General features: G+C 44.6%; 1 protein-coding gene across 2 annotated transcripts in view; it reads right to left on the reverse strand.

Moving 5' to 3' along the window:
- LOC102573864 (ALK receptor tyrosine kinase) overlaps positions 1-16,909 on the reverse strand; it is a 438,013-nt gene that overhangs the window by 282,461 nt on the left and 138,643 nt on the right. The window lies entirely within an intron of this gene.

The following is a 16,909-nucleotide window of genomic DNA, read 5'->3' on the forward strand; positions in this document are numbered from 1 at the left end:
GAGCCTGAGCCAGGAAGGAGTTGTAGCCATAGGGGGTGTCACGTGACTCAGACTTGTTACACCACCTTAAAGTCAGTCCGTTCATTCAACCGCTCAGCCTTCATTAGGTTGCTGGGAAGAATGCTGTGGGAGACTGTATCAAAAGCCTCACTAAAGTCAAGGTACACCACCTCCACTGCTCCCCTCACCCCCCCATCCACTGAGCCAATACACAATACTTTGTTTCTTCTACCAAATAACCTATTCAGATTTCCTGTAGATCACAGCTGTCCAACTGGTGGTCAATGAACTGCCTCCAGTCCCCAGGGATTAACCTGCAGTCCCTGGACTCCTGCTCCAGATGCTGCTCCCTCCACCACTCTCCTGCTGCTGCCATTGGAGTCTCTGAGCCTCACTCCTGCTTCTGCTGCTTGCCCCTGGCCCTGGGTGACCCAAGGACTGAGGGAGCCTGTGGCTGGGGTGGGATTGGGGACCCTGCATTTATATGGCATGGTGGGGGGAAGGGGACTGGACATGCAGTGGGGGGGGGGGCACTGTAGTGGAACAATGCTCGGGGGGCACATAATGTGGTGCAGGAATGGCAGCACAGTATAGCATGCGGGGCCATGCAATACAGAGTGAGGCCCATGCAGCATGTGGCCTGGGACCTGCCATGCCTGGCCACTCAGAAGTTGGTGAGCTGTGCTGCAGACCAATTGCCCATAGCAGGGAAGGCCATTTATTTTTAAATCAATTCTCTTTTTTTCCCTAAGGAGTTGAGCCAATAAGCAATTTCCCCTCAGCTTTACATGCATGTAAAGAAGGGTTGTTTTTACTTCTTCCCTGACTGGCTTTCAGGATTACAACTCCCTTGGAGCAGCACATCTAGGAATGGCACTGGTAATGTGCAATTTCTCCTGTCTTTAACAGGACTGACTGGAAAGTGTATGGATTCGATTCATGCTCAGCACCAACCTGCTTACAGACATATATGTATATTTATTATATATTATATTTATGGGAAAACGCAATTTATATATAAAACTTATTTTCTAATAATGAGCCAACCCAAAGTCATTGCCTACACTGGCAAAATGGAACCATAAAATCACCCCCAGTGTCCAAAACTGCAGCTCCACTAATAGTAGCAATGGCAGATACTGTAGCATGCAGAAACATTTTTATCATGGTAGGCCTCTTTTAAAGTACTGACATTTATTCATTGGGGAGGAAATATAATTTAAATGGTATTGCAGAGAAGTGCTCTGCTGAGTGAACTTTGGGACTTCCATTAATTCTTACTAACCTTTATTATACTCCATTTATAAGGCCTATACGTTTTTAATTCATGATAGGAAAATGACAAATTGATTTTTCAGTTACTAATTCTAGAGAAAAAAACCCAGTTCCTAAAGCTTTCCTGGTTTCCTTTGGGGACAGAAGGCACAGGGCATTTAATATGAAGAGTCTGAGGGTCACCTGTCAGATCAGTCTCAAGTTCCACTTCAACCCCATTCACCCTGAGGATCACCTCATGATGATTCGCTCTTGTCATAGTGCACCAGAAAATGGGGTTAAGAGGGTGGGGTAAATATCAATAGACTGCAGTGAGGGTGAGGTGAAGGAAGGTCCACTCAAATGCCTTATTTGCAAAGAGAAGATATTATTCTTCACAGCTGTCAAGTCATCAGCTGATAAAAGCTCTAGAGTTACTCAAAATTAAGCTAGAGTCTTCCAGAGAAAAGGAAACTTTCTATGTAGAGCAGACTTGTGGTCCACAAGTCTATGAGTTCCACAAGTTGTGGAAATTAAAGTTATTCCACTAATACATTGGAGTCGGTGGCAAACTCCTTCCAAGCTAAGCTCTATTGTCCCACCCCACTGAGGGCACATATTGCAGTTGTCTACAGCTGGTGCTGGGAAGCCCATCATATAGATGAAGAATGCTCATAAAGTGAGAAAGTGAAAGGTAAAGTATGAGGTAAATACACAGTGGTCGCTTTCCCTCCTTGTGCACTTGGGCCGGTTGTATTTTCTGCTCCAGGAATGACTTACAAGGAAGATGGGGGTACTTCTGTCCTCCTCCCCCACATCTGGGGTTTTTGGAAAGACCAATTACCCTTAGGTGTAAATGGACTTTGTTTGTAGATCCAAGGAACATGGCACTCTGGGGCTCAGGCATCCTGAAACATTTGTGGGGTCATTATTTTCTCCATTTGTGTTTTCAATGGGTGCAAAGTGTTTTTGGCATCTCAGCAAAAACACCTTCCTTAGCCTGACAAAGGGTTTTTGAACCCAAAAGCTTGCTTAAAAATTGTTCTCCAACTATTTAAGTTGGTCTAATAAAAGATATCAGATTCACCCAAAGAACCTTGTTTGCCTATGTCCTTAGACCAACACGACTACAACCTACACCCTAGTTTTACAGGGACACTAACTAATCAGTAAGAATATAAAAAATTAGAGAACTTATGCCAAATGCCTTCATATTAATCTACCTGGAGCAAAAACTTGGATGCCCACATCTTACAGTAAACAACAACTTATGCATTAACTTATCCATGTGCACTGGGGACTCAGTCACCAAATCTGTGACAGCTGCTTTGTTCAGCAAACATCAAGCTACAAAGAAAAGGGCTATGATTCCTTCATCAATCAATGATGAACATAATCTTGCAAGACAGCTCACAGAGGGGAAGGGGGCAACAGTTTGGTGTAGGTCCAGCTTTGGAGTCTCTCCTCAAAGCCAAAAATATTTGCACACCAACTTTCTTATGCATGCAGGAAAAACACAAATTAAAAATAAACTTTCATCAAAGTTCTATACAGAGTCTAAAGGGCTGAGTCCAATGACGACTGCTAGGAAATCCATAGTTCAATTGACTCAACACAATAGCAGGATTTGAGCAGAAAGCAGGGTAGATATGCCATCTTATTTTGACAAGCCATAGCAAGGAGTCATTTCACAAAACCATAGTAGTCTTCAAGGAAAAGGGATATTTAAGTGACCGAAGGAAAAAAGTTATTTGTTGTTTTATTCATAGATTATAGAGTCGGAAAGGACCCAATGGATCATCGTGTCCAACCCCCTGCCCCTGCAGGAAAGAGGACCGAGGTCACACAACCCCAGCCAGGTGATTGTCAAGCCTCCTCTTGAAGACCTCCAAGTTAAGTGATTGTACCACCTCTCTTGGAAGCCCATTCCAGACTCTGGCCACCCTTACTGTAAAAAAATTCTTCCTAATGTCAAACCTAAATCTACTCTCCACTAGTTTGCACCCATTATTCCTAGGTACTCCCTGGGGCGCTCTGGTAAACAGTGCATCACCAATTCCCTGTTGACCTCCCCTGATAAACTTATAGGCAGCTACAAGGTCACCCCTCAGCCATCTTTTGTAAAGGCTGAAGAGATCCAGATCTCTCAATCTCCCCTTGTAGGGTCTTTCACAGAGGCCACTAATTATGCAAGTTATTTTAAGCTAGTATATGCTTACATTAAAAATCTAGTTTATATCTGTAAAACTGGACCCAGAACTATAGCAAATCAACCTTAAGGTTGAAAATGAAACACTTGAAAGTTAGGAAATGCAAGAATTCAGGCTGTCTGTGTAGCCTTGATTCAGACTCATGGCAAACATTTTATCTCATAGTTCTTAATAACGGGATCATATACATCACACTGTCCTCATTTCTACTATGAATTTGTTCAACCACATTCTCTACTTGTTATAAAAAAAACCCAAAACTTTTCACAAAAGTATCCAATACAAATAACTTGGTTGACAACATCTGTTTGGGGTCCTAGAGAAAATCCTGTTATCCAATGTCATTTGCTACTGATTTACTATTCCTTTTATTATAGATGGGTTAATTCTACAAAAACATTCCAATGACTACTTGCTATAATTTCTTATATAAATTCACTTAGATAATGTCACCTTTCTTCTCATTTTCCTTTTCATTTATTATTCAAGTATTAAGTTTGCTCTCAATAATATATTTGTGCCACCCACCTTGCATTCATGAAAGCAAAATTTAATTCATACATACACACAAGACACAAGTTACTAAGAACAGTAAAAAAACCCACCCAAAAACCAAACCCCAAACAAAAATGAAACTTACATGACCAATCACAACACAACTTGACTACATAGCGTTAGATACTCAGAGTATATTACTAGCAATTAATCCACAGTAAAATAAATTAGGCCAATACATTCTATTAATGAACCCATTTCAGGAAACTATGATCTGTTCATAGATATCCCACAAGCAGAAAAAAGCAGCTAAGTATGTCCAATTAAATCTCTGTGATTAATTTTTATTCATCCATAATTATTAATAATTCTGTTAATAAAGGCCATCTGTTAAGATATGTTTTTAGTAACTATTAAATCAAAGAAGTGGTTATAGCACATAGTGCATACCTTTTTCCAATGCAGCACTCCAACTTTTGTAGGTTTTATCCAAGCTCTAGTATGCTTTGTGAGATTTATTCTTTCCTTCCTTAAAATTTTTCCTCCCAGCCAGCCATAGAACCAAAAATGCTTCTGTCACCTTTAATTTCTAAACTGTATAGGAAGGGGAATAAAACCCCCTGCAAATCAGATGGCAGAAGTTTGAGGAGTGAGGGTTTTAGTGCTTTTGGAACAAAACCATATTTAGGTCATAAGTTAGTAGTGAAGTCATCTAGATGGTCCTAATACTTCAGTCCTCCCCTCCATTTGGTGGGTATCTCAGGGCACTAAAGTGTCTGCTCCTTAAGAGGCAGAACCTGCCTAGGGAGAGGGCCCTAGCAGCCAGGCAGAATCCCCACAGGTGCAGGTTGCCGCGGCAGCAGGATAACAAGAGAATTAGCCTGCACCTGCATCCAGTCAGCTGACCAGAAAAAGGCAGGGCTCTGGGCATATATAAACCCCAGGGCTGGGACAAGAGGGTTAGTTCTCTAGCAGCAGCCAAGGGGCTCTCATAGAGGAACCTACTTGGAGATGCTTGGCTGCCTGTTCTTATGCTGGTAGGATTACAGGGCTATAGGAGCTTCTAAGTGCTGGTAGGGAGGAGGCCTATTAAACTGAGAGAGAAGCTTGCCTTCTTAAAAAGGGATAGTGTGGACCCTGTCCTAGTATTGTATTATAGCCCAGGGGCTTGTGCTTTCTGTTATTTAAACCAGTGGACCTGGCTGAAGCTATTGGGCAGGAGGAGGCCTTATTGGGGCACACTGCAGTGTGGAAACCCCAGCACCAGAGAGGGTATGGAGACAGTATGTGAGCAGACCCCAGCACTAGGGGGTGCAGTTATTGAGGCCAGCCTAAACTGAGACCTCCATGTGAGAAGGCAATGTCTACATGCCTTCTGTGAGGCATGTAGCATGATAAAGGGGTGGTTTTGGAGTTGTGCATCTAGCCCATAAGGCTTGAGGGTATTGTAAGGCACCTCCTGAGTGTGGGACCCAATAAAGGGGTCCAACAACCCACAGGATTTAGAGGAATCTGTCAGGACTGTGACTGAGCAGCAACTTGAGGGTAACCTCCCAATTCATCACTTATACTAGCAAGACATGGCAGGTGATATTAGTAGGACTCCATAGGGCAGAGCTGGCATTGTCAGTGCCCTAGGGACATCACAGCCATCCCTGGGGAGGCTGTAATGTGACAGTGGGGATCTGGAGAAGTGTTTTGTGATGCAACAAGGCAGTTCCCAACCTAAGTATCTTAGTCCATATTCAATTTCAGACTTCTTCTAAAGATTAAAAGATTAAAAAAAAAAAGAGGAATAATTGTTAACTTGATACAGGAAAGTGCAAAAAGAAGCAATGAGTAAATTGGAGCAAGGAAAACATACTCTTATTAGTAGAGGAAGCTTCACAGTGAACAGGCTGTAATGGAAGCCCTGTTGCTTAGTACGCTTTATAAACAGACTGGACAATGTGGCTGAAAAACAATATACCAGAGTGAACATTGTACTGGCTGTGTATCTACATGAGACAGTTTACTGGGTATTAATTTAATGCACAGAAAACCATCACTATCTACACATGTGCAGCAATTACTACACATTAGATTAGTCTAATGTGCTGTTTGCTAGTACCAATACATACAGGTACTAGAAAAAATAGTGTATTCATTTATGTGCATTAGTGCATGTGTAGACATTTATGTCCGGTGCAAAGTGCCCAGTCACGTGCACCCAGCAGGGGTCCAGCCTCTTGCTTGGTGTAGAGCCATGTGACAGGGACAGCTTGTTGGCTGTACCAAGCTAGCCTCTGGAACCCTAGACTGACCCCTGGAGCCCATGACATCTGCTGCCTGCCCCCTGGGCACTGTGGCCCACCAGCATCGGCACATACTAGGTTCTGCAGCCCTGCAGGCCAGCTCTGCCCCCTGGGGCCCATGACAGCAGCTACCTGCCCCATTAGCTCTGTGCCCCATTGCTGCAGTGACGTGCTTGGCCCTGCAGCTCCACAGACCCTGACTCTTTCCCCCCCCGGGACTCCAGATGGGCAGTCTGCCTTCCAGGCACTGTGTTTCAAGCCAGCAGGCATTTACCAGCCAACACCCCTGCAACACAGAGGGAGGTGGGAAGCAGTTCAGGACTTTTTTGAGCAGGCCACGGGCTCCTAGCTGGGCAGCCAGGGGCCTGTCACATGCAGAGAAACATAGTAATGGCAGCAGTAATCTCCTCCTCAGCTGCAGGGCCCAGGCACTCAGAGATACCCCTTCAGATGGTGGTGCAGATTGCAGGGAAGTGTGGACTTGCATGGGATGCAATTGAAACTCGGGGCCCAGTGCCAGGTTCTCAGCTGTGCCCAGGGCATAGTGGATGGGGCATCCCTCGTTGTGGTCAAACTGCTCATCACAGTGTGCCTGGATGACTCTGACCAGGAGCACACTTGAGGCACAGGCCACATGCAGTGTGATCTGTGGCCCAGGGAGCAGCTCTGGAGAGGGCCACTGACGGGAGTGGGGGCATCACCAGCTGTGTGTCGCAGGTGGGTGGGAGCCCCTCACCACTGGACCTGGGTGCTATGGGCCTGGAGGCATGGAAACAAACTGCTTGGCCTGCAGGAAGGAGTAGTGGTGAGGAGTTGGTCTGGAGCTTTTGTAGCAACTGCCACCTGGAGCCAGCTCTGACCAAGCCCAGGTAGGGTACAGGGAAGACAGGGGGGTTGGTCTGTAGTCACGATGACAGACCAGATCTGGTTGCAAAGCAATCCCATGCACTGGTCTGACAGCACACTGGTGCAGTCCACTGAGTCAGGACATGTTATGCTATGGAGAGATCCACAGGCCACAGGATGCAGCCACACAGACCAGAGATTAAGCACCATTGGCTTAATAGAACTATGCATCCAGTGTATACGATTCTCTCAAGAAAAGTGTAGTGTTAGTAAACTTTATACCTACAAACCTCCAAGAGCAACTCTCACAATATTTAATGATTTTCTTAAACTACCAACCCCCAAATTCATAGATTCATAGATGTTAGGGTTGGAAAGGACCTCAATAGATCATCGAGTCTGACCCCCTGCATAGGCAGGAAAGAGTGCTGGGTTTAGATGACCCCAGCTAGATGCCTATCTAACCTCCTCTTGAAAACTCCCAGGGTAGGGGAGAGCACCACCTCCCTTGGGAGCCCATTCCAGACTTTGGCCGCTCTAACTGTGAAGAAGTTCTTCCTAACGTTCAGTCTAAATTTGCTCTCTGCTAGCTTGTGGCCATTATTTCTTGTAACCCCCAGGGGCGCCTTGGTGAGTAAAGCCTCACCAATTCCCTTCTGTGTACCCATGATGAATTTATAGGCAGCCACAAGGTTGCCTCTCAACCTTCTCTTGCGGAGGCTGAAGAGGTCCAGGTGCCCTAGTCTCTCCTCATAGGGCTTGGCCTGCAAGCCCTTAACCATACGAGTGGCCCTTCTCTGGACCCTCTCCAGGTTATCCACATCCCTCTTGAAGTGCGGTGCCCAAAATTGCATGCAGTATTCCAACTGCGGTCTGACCAGCGCCCGATAGAGGGGAAGTATCACCTCCTTGGTTCTCTTTGTCATGCATCTGCTGATGCACGATAAAGTGCCATTAGCTTTTCTGATGACTTCGTCACACTGCCGACTCATGTTCATCTTGGAGTCCGCTAGGACTCCAAGATCCCTTTCCGCTTCCGTGCCACCAAGCAGGTCATTTCCTAGGCAGTAGGTATGCTGGACATTTTTCCTCCCTAGGTGCAGCACTTTGCATTTCCCCTTGTTGAATTGTATTCTGTTGTTTTCTGCCCATATGTCCAACCTGTCCAGGTCTGCTTGTAGTTGTTCCCTGCCCTCTGTTACATCTCAGCTGTGTGTTCTTGGGCAACCCTGGCACAGGATGCAGTCTGTCTGACTCACAAGGACTCACCCCTCCCTCCCCTCTACATAAACGAAACTGATTAAGATGCAGTGAGAGACACACCTAAGACCCTCCAGATAAAGGTGACAAGAGTGAAACAACTGCCCTAGGTCTCATTTGCATCCGAGATGGAACCAGATGACCATTCATTTACATGAGAGATGGAGAACAGAAAGCCTGAAGCAGAGACTGCAGTGAATTCTGGGACCAGAGAAGCAGGGGAGCACTGCATGATGGGGAATCTGTGCTCCAAATGTTAATCAACCCATGTTCACACACACCCAGCTCAGCATTTATCAGACCAGTTCTAATCTGGATTTACTAAGGACTTTCCCCCCCCAGACACACACACACACACCTCTAAGTTTAATAGGCATCTCAGGCCGTACATTCCCCGGTCCCACTATGGGAGGCCTATTTAAACTTGATTGACTAAAACTCGGTTGCTGGGTTAGAGAATGCTGAGGCAAGAGACCGAGTCAGAGGGGGTATGAGCAACATTTGAACAATGGTTAAGGGTTCATCACAGCGTCCAGCCCGTTGGAGCCCTAATCACAAGTGTTGTCATACTTTTCCCAAGACGACTGGTGGGAGTCCTCTCCACAAAAGGTTATGAGCACCCCAATAATTGCTTTAAGTCTGTTAAAAGACTATAGTAAGATCTGGAAAAGTCATGCTAAGCTGAAGCTTGTGCACATCAAGTAAAAATCCAAAATCCTGATGCTGCAAGCTATCTATTGTTTCTGAAGAAACCATAAGATATCCCATCAGTATATCTGCCATCCATAGGAATTTCAAGCTGGCTCCCAAGTATTTGGCTACTCCCTAATCTTAAGTGTTTCCTGATTATCAATCAGTTTCTTGAGATGTTCCAAACCAGATAACCCCTTGTCAATAGAAAAGACAATGATTTACACAATTAAGGATGCTTTGAAGCAGCTGAACTGAGGGTATAAAAATCTGTAAAAAGTGTGTGCGCTTCAGAAGAAGAAAAAAGAAGAAAGAAGAAGAAAACTCCTGTGCTGACACCATCCCCTGTTGTTCTTGGGACGCTGGAAGAACAGATCGTTTCTCTCTTTAAAAATTGTGTTACGGACTGTGCCTGTCAGCTTTGCAGCCTGAGTACCTTGGACTGGTGAGATCCCAGCGCTCTCTCTCTCTCTTTTCTCTCTAGGCATAAACTTCTGAACCTGAACTGTATCAGTTAAGCTTGAGCTAAGTTTCCCCAAATACTTAGTGAAACAAGGGTAGTACTGTAATTGTTTGTGTTTGTTTTTCTTTTGCATGTCTATTATTACTAGTACTATTATATATTTCATATGCTTAGCAATAAATAACTTTTATAGTCAAACTGGTAGTAACTGGGTATATTTTTCCTTCTCTGCTTCTCTTTCCTCCCGTACTCTGCAGCAATGCTTCTTTTACCTAAGCTAAATATCCCTGTGAAGCCCAAAAATACTGTGGGGTCTGCTCATCCAGAGGCCAAAGATTGGGACGTGCTGAGTTTGAAACACATAAGGGGATCAGCTTGTACAGGCTGATTGTCCCAGTTTGACTGAAACGTGCCCTTATGAACTGAATGCTGGCCCATGAGGGTGTCAGCTGGACACCCAGCCGGATTCAGAGGGATTCTGTTCACCTGTGTGCTTGTGTCTGACTGCAGTTTATTGTTGCTCTGATGAACTGATTCTTGGCATATGAGGGTGTCAGCCTGTCCATGATGATCAACCCAGCCAGGTCAGGCGTGTCACGTTAATCTGTGTGTGTTTGTGTGGATGACTGATTTGGTGACTGGAGGAACCCAGCCCCATTGAGATTGAGTCCTGCAAGATAGCTCCATTGGGGGTGAGGGCTTGCAGAAGGGAGAGATACAGCTCCGTATAGTAACACAAGCAGCACATTGACAGAATCACCAAGACCCTAGAAACTATCCCTAATAAATGAGCACACCCCAAAGTAATGGGCAAATCTGATAACACCTCTGGTGTGTCCACTTCTCCCCACAGTTTTGTGTCATCCACAAACTTGGACAGAGTACACTTCACTCCCTCGTCCAAGTTGCTGATGAAGACATTGAAGAGTATCAGTCCAAATGTGCATGAATACTAAGGCTGTGTGAAATTTCACTGGGTGTTTCATTTTGAAGCTGTTTCGACATGTTCTTTGCTCAAAACAGTGAAATCAAAATGAAACAAAAGGCTTCAAACCAGCTTTGAAATGAAACAAGGTCCAAACCAGCTTTGAAATGAAACAAGGTCACTTGCAATGTTTCAAAAGTTTCAAAACATTTCAAGTTTCGAAGCCGGGCTTACTTGACTTCAGCACCAGTCCCAGGCAGCAACCCGAGTCTCCTCTCATCCAGTACAGATCTGGGGTCTCACACTTCTGGGAGGAGCCTGGTACAGCCTGGTAGCCCTCCCAGAGGTGCGAGCCCCGGGATCTGTGCCCTGGCTTACACCCCCAGGAGTGCCGGACTCCTCCTGGGCGCAGCAGCAATCTTCTCCAGCGCTGGTCCCAGTCCATGCACGGCACTGGTCCCAGGTGGAAAAGGAAGCCTGAACCTCCCCGGGAGGGCTGCTGGACTGTGCCAGACTCTTCCCAGGGGTACATGCTCCCGGATCTGCATGCCAGATGAGGAGTCTCAGGCAGCAGCAGCAATCTTCTCCAGTACTGGGTACCGGTCCCGGGTAGCAGCAGCATCCTCCTCTCATCTGGCACACAGATCTGGGGGCCTGCACCCCTGGGAGGAGTCTGGCACACCTCTGCAGCCCTCCCGAGGGTGCAGGCCCCTGGATCTGTGCGCCGAATAAGAGAAGGCTGCTGCTGGCAAGTGTTAGGAGTTTTACTTTGAACAGTTTGAGGTGCAGTTTCCCAGAAATCTCTGCACCTATCTCCTTGAAACTTGGCAAGTTTCATGCCCTCAGATGGAGCTATGATCCCTGACATTTTCATTCAAACCAGGCAAGAAATGACAAAGTTTTGGGCATTTGCATGATTCCCCATTATAGCCTATGGGAAAAACATTGAAACTTGTCTAAACAGTGAAACAGTTTCGATTAAATGGAATGGGACAGTGCTTCAAAACTAAATGAAATGAAACAATTAAATAAAACACTGTCCCTTCGAAATGGTGAAACGGACATTGAAATGAAACTATGGTGTTTTGCATAGCCCTAATGAATACATGAGAATCTCAGCTTCCCTCAAAGGAAAAGAAAGTGTCCTTTGAGGAACTTTGTACCCACAAGGTTGTCTAACATATCTCCCAATCATACAGCTGGTCCAACAAAATACATTACCTAATAAGCCTTGCTTCTCACATATTCCTTGAGCCATCTAGGCTACACCACTACTTTGACCTCACTATCAATGGAAAAGTGAGTTCACAGCCCTCTTAGTTATAGAGGAAAGCATGAAAATATAACAGGCAAAGACATAGGGGCTGATTACAAATGTTTAAATAACCCCCTAAAAATAGCTTTATAGAAGCAGTGTGTTTGTTCAACCCAGCTAGCCTAATATCTGTATAGACTGGGCACTTCAGTGGAGCTTTTTGGCACTCTTTATCTAATAGATGATTGAATCAGCTATTAGATAAAAGTGCCAAAAAATCCCCACTAAAGCACCAGATATACAGACATTAGGCAAGCCAGGTCCAACTAATGCAATGCCTCTTCTGGGCATGTGCTGGGCTTGGTATGGGGGCATGCCAAATTTGAAGTAAAGAGGTGTTTTGGGGGGACTTTTTAATGTCTAAGCAGCCAAAATCTTTTTCTTAATGCATTCTCAAGGTTTTGTAGGACCTGACTCACCATCTTTAAGTGTTTGGTATTAATAATACTGAGTCTGAGACCTAGAGGTGCTGGCTGGCTAACTTGTACAAGACCATGTGTTTGAACATAGCCATACATGGAAATTGAATGCAGAAGTCCTGGACCTCCAGTCATTTGCTTTAATTACACTGCTTCAGTGCACCATTCTTAAAACAATTACATGGCTTTCACAATTTTCTATGCCAGTGTTGTTAAGCAGGTAGAAAAATATTAGGGACATAAATACACTTGATAGCACCGGGGGGGCACACGTTCTCTAGTTTGGCCAGTGCAATATAAACTAGCATTTTTAAAAGTTGCTCCTCTGGCTGTCATCTTAACATGATCCTTCCTTTGGTCAAGGAAGCTATAGGATGGCAATAGTCAGAACTGCATGAGGAAAAGTTAAGTCTGACATTAGGAAAGAGAGAGGTTTAGGTTGGGTATTAGGAAAAACTCTTTCACTAGGAGGGTGGTGAAGCACTGAACACGTTACCTAGAGAGGTGGTGGACTCTCCTTCCTTGGAAGTTTTTAAGACCCAGCTTGACAGAACCCTGGTTGGGATGATCTAGTTGGGGCTGGTCCTGCTTTGAGCAGGGGGTTAGACTAGATAACCTCCTGAGGTCCCTTCCAAATCCTAATTTTCTATGATTCTAAGGTAAATATAAAACCACCCTTTCCAGCAAGGATTTTGTTATAGTCATAGTTAATTCAGATTGACATTCATTTGGTCCAATTTTTTTGCAATAAGGTATGAATCCTTCCATGAAGTTAAATGAGCAATACTCAAAAAGAGCACAAGGCATTCCCCAAAGCCTCCTAGACAGCTACTTGTATTTGCTTGTTTCTCTTGTGAAACGTGCACAATTATTTAAGACAGAGTTTAAACAGGCTTAGCTGTATGCAATTACTTTCCATTTCTTAAAAGTTCCTTCCACCATTTCTGAACGCTGGCTAGGATTTATCCCATGGCCCAGAGTTGTTGCATGGTTCAGTGAAGAACACTTTCAAAAATACCCATCAAGGCTTTAAGGCTGTCAGGGGGTGCTGTGGTCTGCATGCTCTGTCCCAGAGGCACTAATGGCCTCTATGAGGTGTCAAATGCTTTCTCCTACAATACTTCTGAGAAAGAGCAGGTTAATATTCAGCCAACCAAGACAAGAAATAAAATATGTGGTTGGGTACCCTTAATCATGTAAGCCTCAAGATAGAGGTTCCATCAGTGTGGCACATGGAAGCTTAATATCCTATAATGAGCCAACATATGAGGAATGCTTTAGCAGCTTGCTGGCCCCAAACCTCCCTAGTCCTTGCCATGTGTGATGGAGTGAGCACTTCTTAACAAGGAGAAAGAATAAAAGAAAAACCTAAAATCCAGAGATACAAATGAACTCACCACTCGGCAAATTCAATTATATATTCTTGGGTTCTTGTTAAACAAAAATATAAACACTCCTTTCTTTACAGGGTAGATGAAGTTTTGCATCTCCAGGATGTTAAAGTGAATGCTGGAGGTACAGAAGTAGATCTGGAAAACTGCTACCATTACCAAAATGCATGTTGAAGAGCATCATAAATGTTTTACTCCAAAGCGTCTTCTCCAGTAGGCTGGGCCAATGGCTACTTTTATGCACGTATGCATGTAATTTTAGAAATATGATCAAATATTGTACTTAACAGAACGACTGTTGGATTAGCCCTAGTGTTTTGGGTTTTTTGAAGCTTTTTTGCTCTGCTTTATTCTTAGTTTAGCAATTTTTTTTGGTAAAAATGTAAATTTACTCAGCTTTTCAAAGGAATTGGAACATTCAAAACAGGTAGTTAAGATGACTAATGTTTTCTTGCTTCAGCTAGTCACTTGATTTGAGGGGTCCCATCAGACAATTAGACAAACAAAGTTTAATAGAAGTTTTATTAAGCACTCAGTGTTCTTAATCACAGTACAATGCTTCAAGTAGTGATGAGAGTTTCTTTAAAGAGAGGGGGGTACAGAGCTCCAGTCAATGACTTGGGTTTTATTTCTTTGCTAGTGATTTATTGTTGGAATTTGGTCAAAATCACTTACTGAAAGAGGAAGGATAGGTTAGTGGTCAGGTTATTAGCCTGGGACTCAGGGGACTTGGGTTCAATTTCCCTTCCCTGCTCTGCCACAAGTTTTGTTTCTGTGCTTGCCCCAAACTGCTTCCATCTTGCCAGGGCTAAGAAGCTTGGTGTTTCTCATATACTGAAATAGGACTGAGATCCTCAGACTAGGCATTCTCCTACCTCTCCTCCATGCGAGGCTCAGTGTAGTGCATATGCTCAAAGCATGTTTCTTGTACACTCACCAGAGTGAGCTTTGTACAAGGAGTAGCATTCCAGAGCCAATTTCATTCCAAATCACACCTGGAGAAGAGGAGACATGGGGAGAGGGAGGGCACTTAGTTCAGTGGTTAGAGAACTCACCCAGGCTGTGGGAGACCCAGATTAAAATTCCTTTGTCAACCTGAAGGGACTCAAACCTCCAAAGGGTATTGCAAGTGTAAATACATTAAAGATTGAGAGGTACTAGGATGCTTCAGTACCTTAGAGACTGTAAATACTCAGTCCTCCATTTTCCACTCCATACTTGCAAAATGGATGTGCCCCTATCACAGAAGTGAGGAAAGAATTATTTGAAGGGCATTGAAATCCTAGAACTAAATTATCACTGCTTTATTCATTTTTAAATGCTCTGTCTTAACAAATTAAGAATGGTAATACAAACCCACCCTGAGCAACAAGTAATCAAAAGGAATCACAAAGGGGTATGTAACAAAGTGTAGGGCTCAGGGCTGAAGCCCACCTGCAGGAAGTTAGAAGGTGTAATAGCTTGACTGCTAGGAGTGCTGGGCCAGCTGACAGGGATGACTGCCTAGTCCTGGAGGAAGCTAAAAGCTTCCAAAGAGATGGCACTGGGAAGATGAGAAGAAAAGTACCACTGAAGTACTGCGGTAAAGCCATTGCCTTGGATAGAAGAGGCCAGAGGAAGTTTTGTGGATGTTCTGGTTATTCTGTTTAGTTTGTGGTAGGAAAGGAGGAAGGCTGGTTCCTGGACCTGGCTAAAGGAGTAACAACCTGCCACATGGCAGCAGCATACTAAGGTTGGGGAGGGTTCATGTCAGGGTTAGAGGGGGGGTAACTTCAGGAGGACACAGACCTAGGAAGCAGAAGAGCTCCATAAGTACCCACAAAAACACTTCATATCAGGGTCTCAGTGACACTTAGCCCTGTGGACAAGTGAAGAGTTTGAGTTGTGGTGCCATCTTTAATACCGACTTCCTGCGGGACCTGGGGCTCTTGGGGTGCAGACAAAAGTTAAGCTCCCCACTGGAACTGAGAAGGCTTTGCAGGAAGTGTCCTGAGTTGCAATGATCCCCCAGACCAAACAGAAGTTCACTGTTAGTTCCAAGAGGAGGGGAATCTAGGTGGTGGCTGCAGCTAGTTTCCCCTTGCAATGGCCCCTTCTCCCTCCCAGCCTGTCCCTATTTAAGAATGGGAGGGGGTAAAGGGAACAGAGGGAGCTCACTCTAGGGGTTCCACAGCCAGTGCTGGAGGGTGGGGTGGTTAAATTGGAGCCCCCCACCTCAGGGGAGCTCCAATACACCCACCCCACCCTCCATCAGGGGCTGAAAAACCCTCAAATTTAACTCCTTCCACTCCCTTCCCCCTCCCATTCTGAAACCAGCTCGAGGCTGGCAGACCAGTGCAGACAAGTTACAGAAGACCATCTGTTTCGAAATGTCTTCATCTGACCCCTCATGCAATGAGAAGTCATATTTTCACTCAATCAGCCATTTTCAAGCTGTCTGCAGCCACACACTTGTGTTTGGTCATGGCTGTAAACTGCTTTCTGTGGCCAGAAAATTGAAAATTGTCACTTCTGTCTGTGCCTTTGATCTATATAGAGGAGATGTCATAATACAAAATACAGAGATCTGGCTTTGGTAAAGGAACCATACCCAAGTCTCTAGACAGGGGGAGTAACATTAAGAAAGGGGCCTATTTCATTTACACTAGTAGACAGTCTCATGTGGAAAGCTCTCTTACATGCAGTTATTCCTTGTATAACATAGGGTAGAGGCGTGGCTTCACCTCACAAACTAACATAAGTCCCCAGCAGCATATCCGTCAAGGAGGCAAGAGCATGGTCAGAACACATTGCACTCAGGGTGTTCTGGGCTGATGTCTCTGGGGGCCATTGCCAAACTAGAACCACCAAGAGACCTGAAACCCTTGAGGTTTATGGGTGATGAAAAGACCCACCTGCTCATCTTCAAGATCCCACACACTCTTCAGCCTCATATCCTAAAGAAGAAATACCTAGCCCTGATTCCATCTTCAAAAGAGCATAACTAAAGCAGTTATTGCTCACACAGACCTTTTAAATATAAAACATGATACAAAGAATTGCTCTCAGCCAATTCTGGACCATTGAGTAGGCCTGTATAATTCATTTCCTACCTTTTGTTGCAGAATGGTGGGTTCAGCTTTGATAGAACTTTGTCCTGCCAGTCCAGTAATCAGCCAAAAGCCGTAATAAATCATTTAAACTTAGATATGGTACATTTATCTCCATATGATGCTGTCAGATGGAACCACTCCACATGTTTTTAGTTTTTTGGGGGTTTTTTTAAGAACAATTTCTTCCCTTGGAATGGTATCTCTGAGAAATTTAAAGAAGTTATGAAGTAATAAAGGATAAATGAAAAATCATCC

The sequence above is a fragment of the Alligator mississippiensis genome, chromosome 1 (genome assembly GCF_030867095.1).
Source record: "Alligator mississippiensis isolate rAllMis1 chromosome 1, rAllMis1, whole genome shotgun sequence".
Classification (NCBI taxonomy): Eukaryota; Metazoa; Chordata; order Crocodylia; family Alligatoridae; genus Alligator; species Alligator mississippiensis.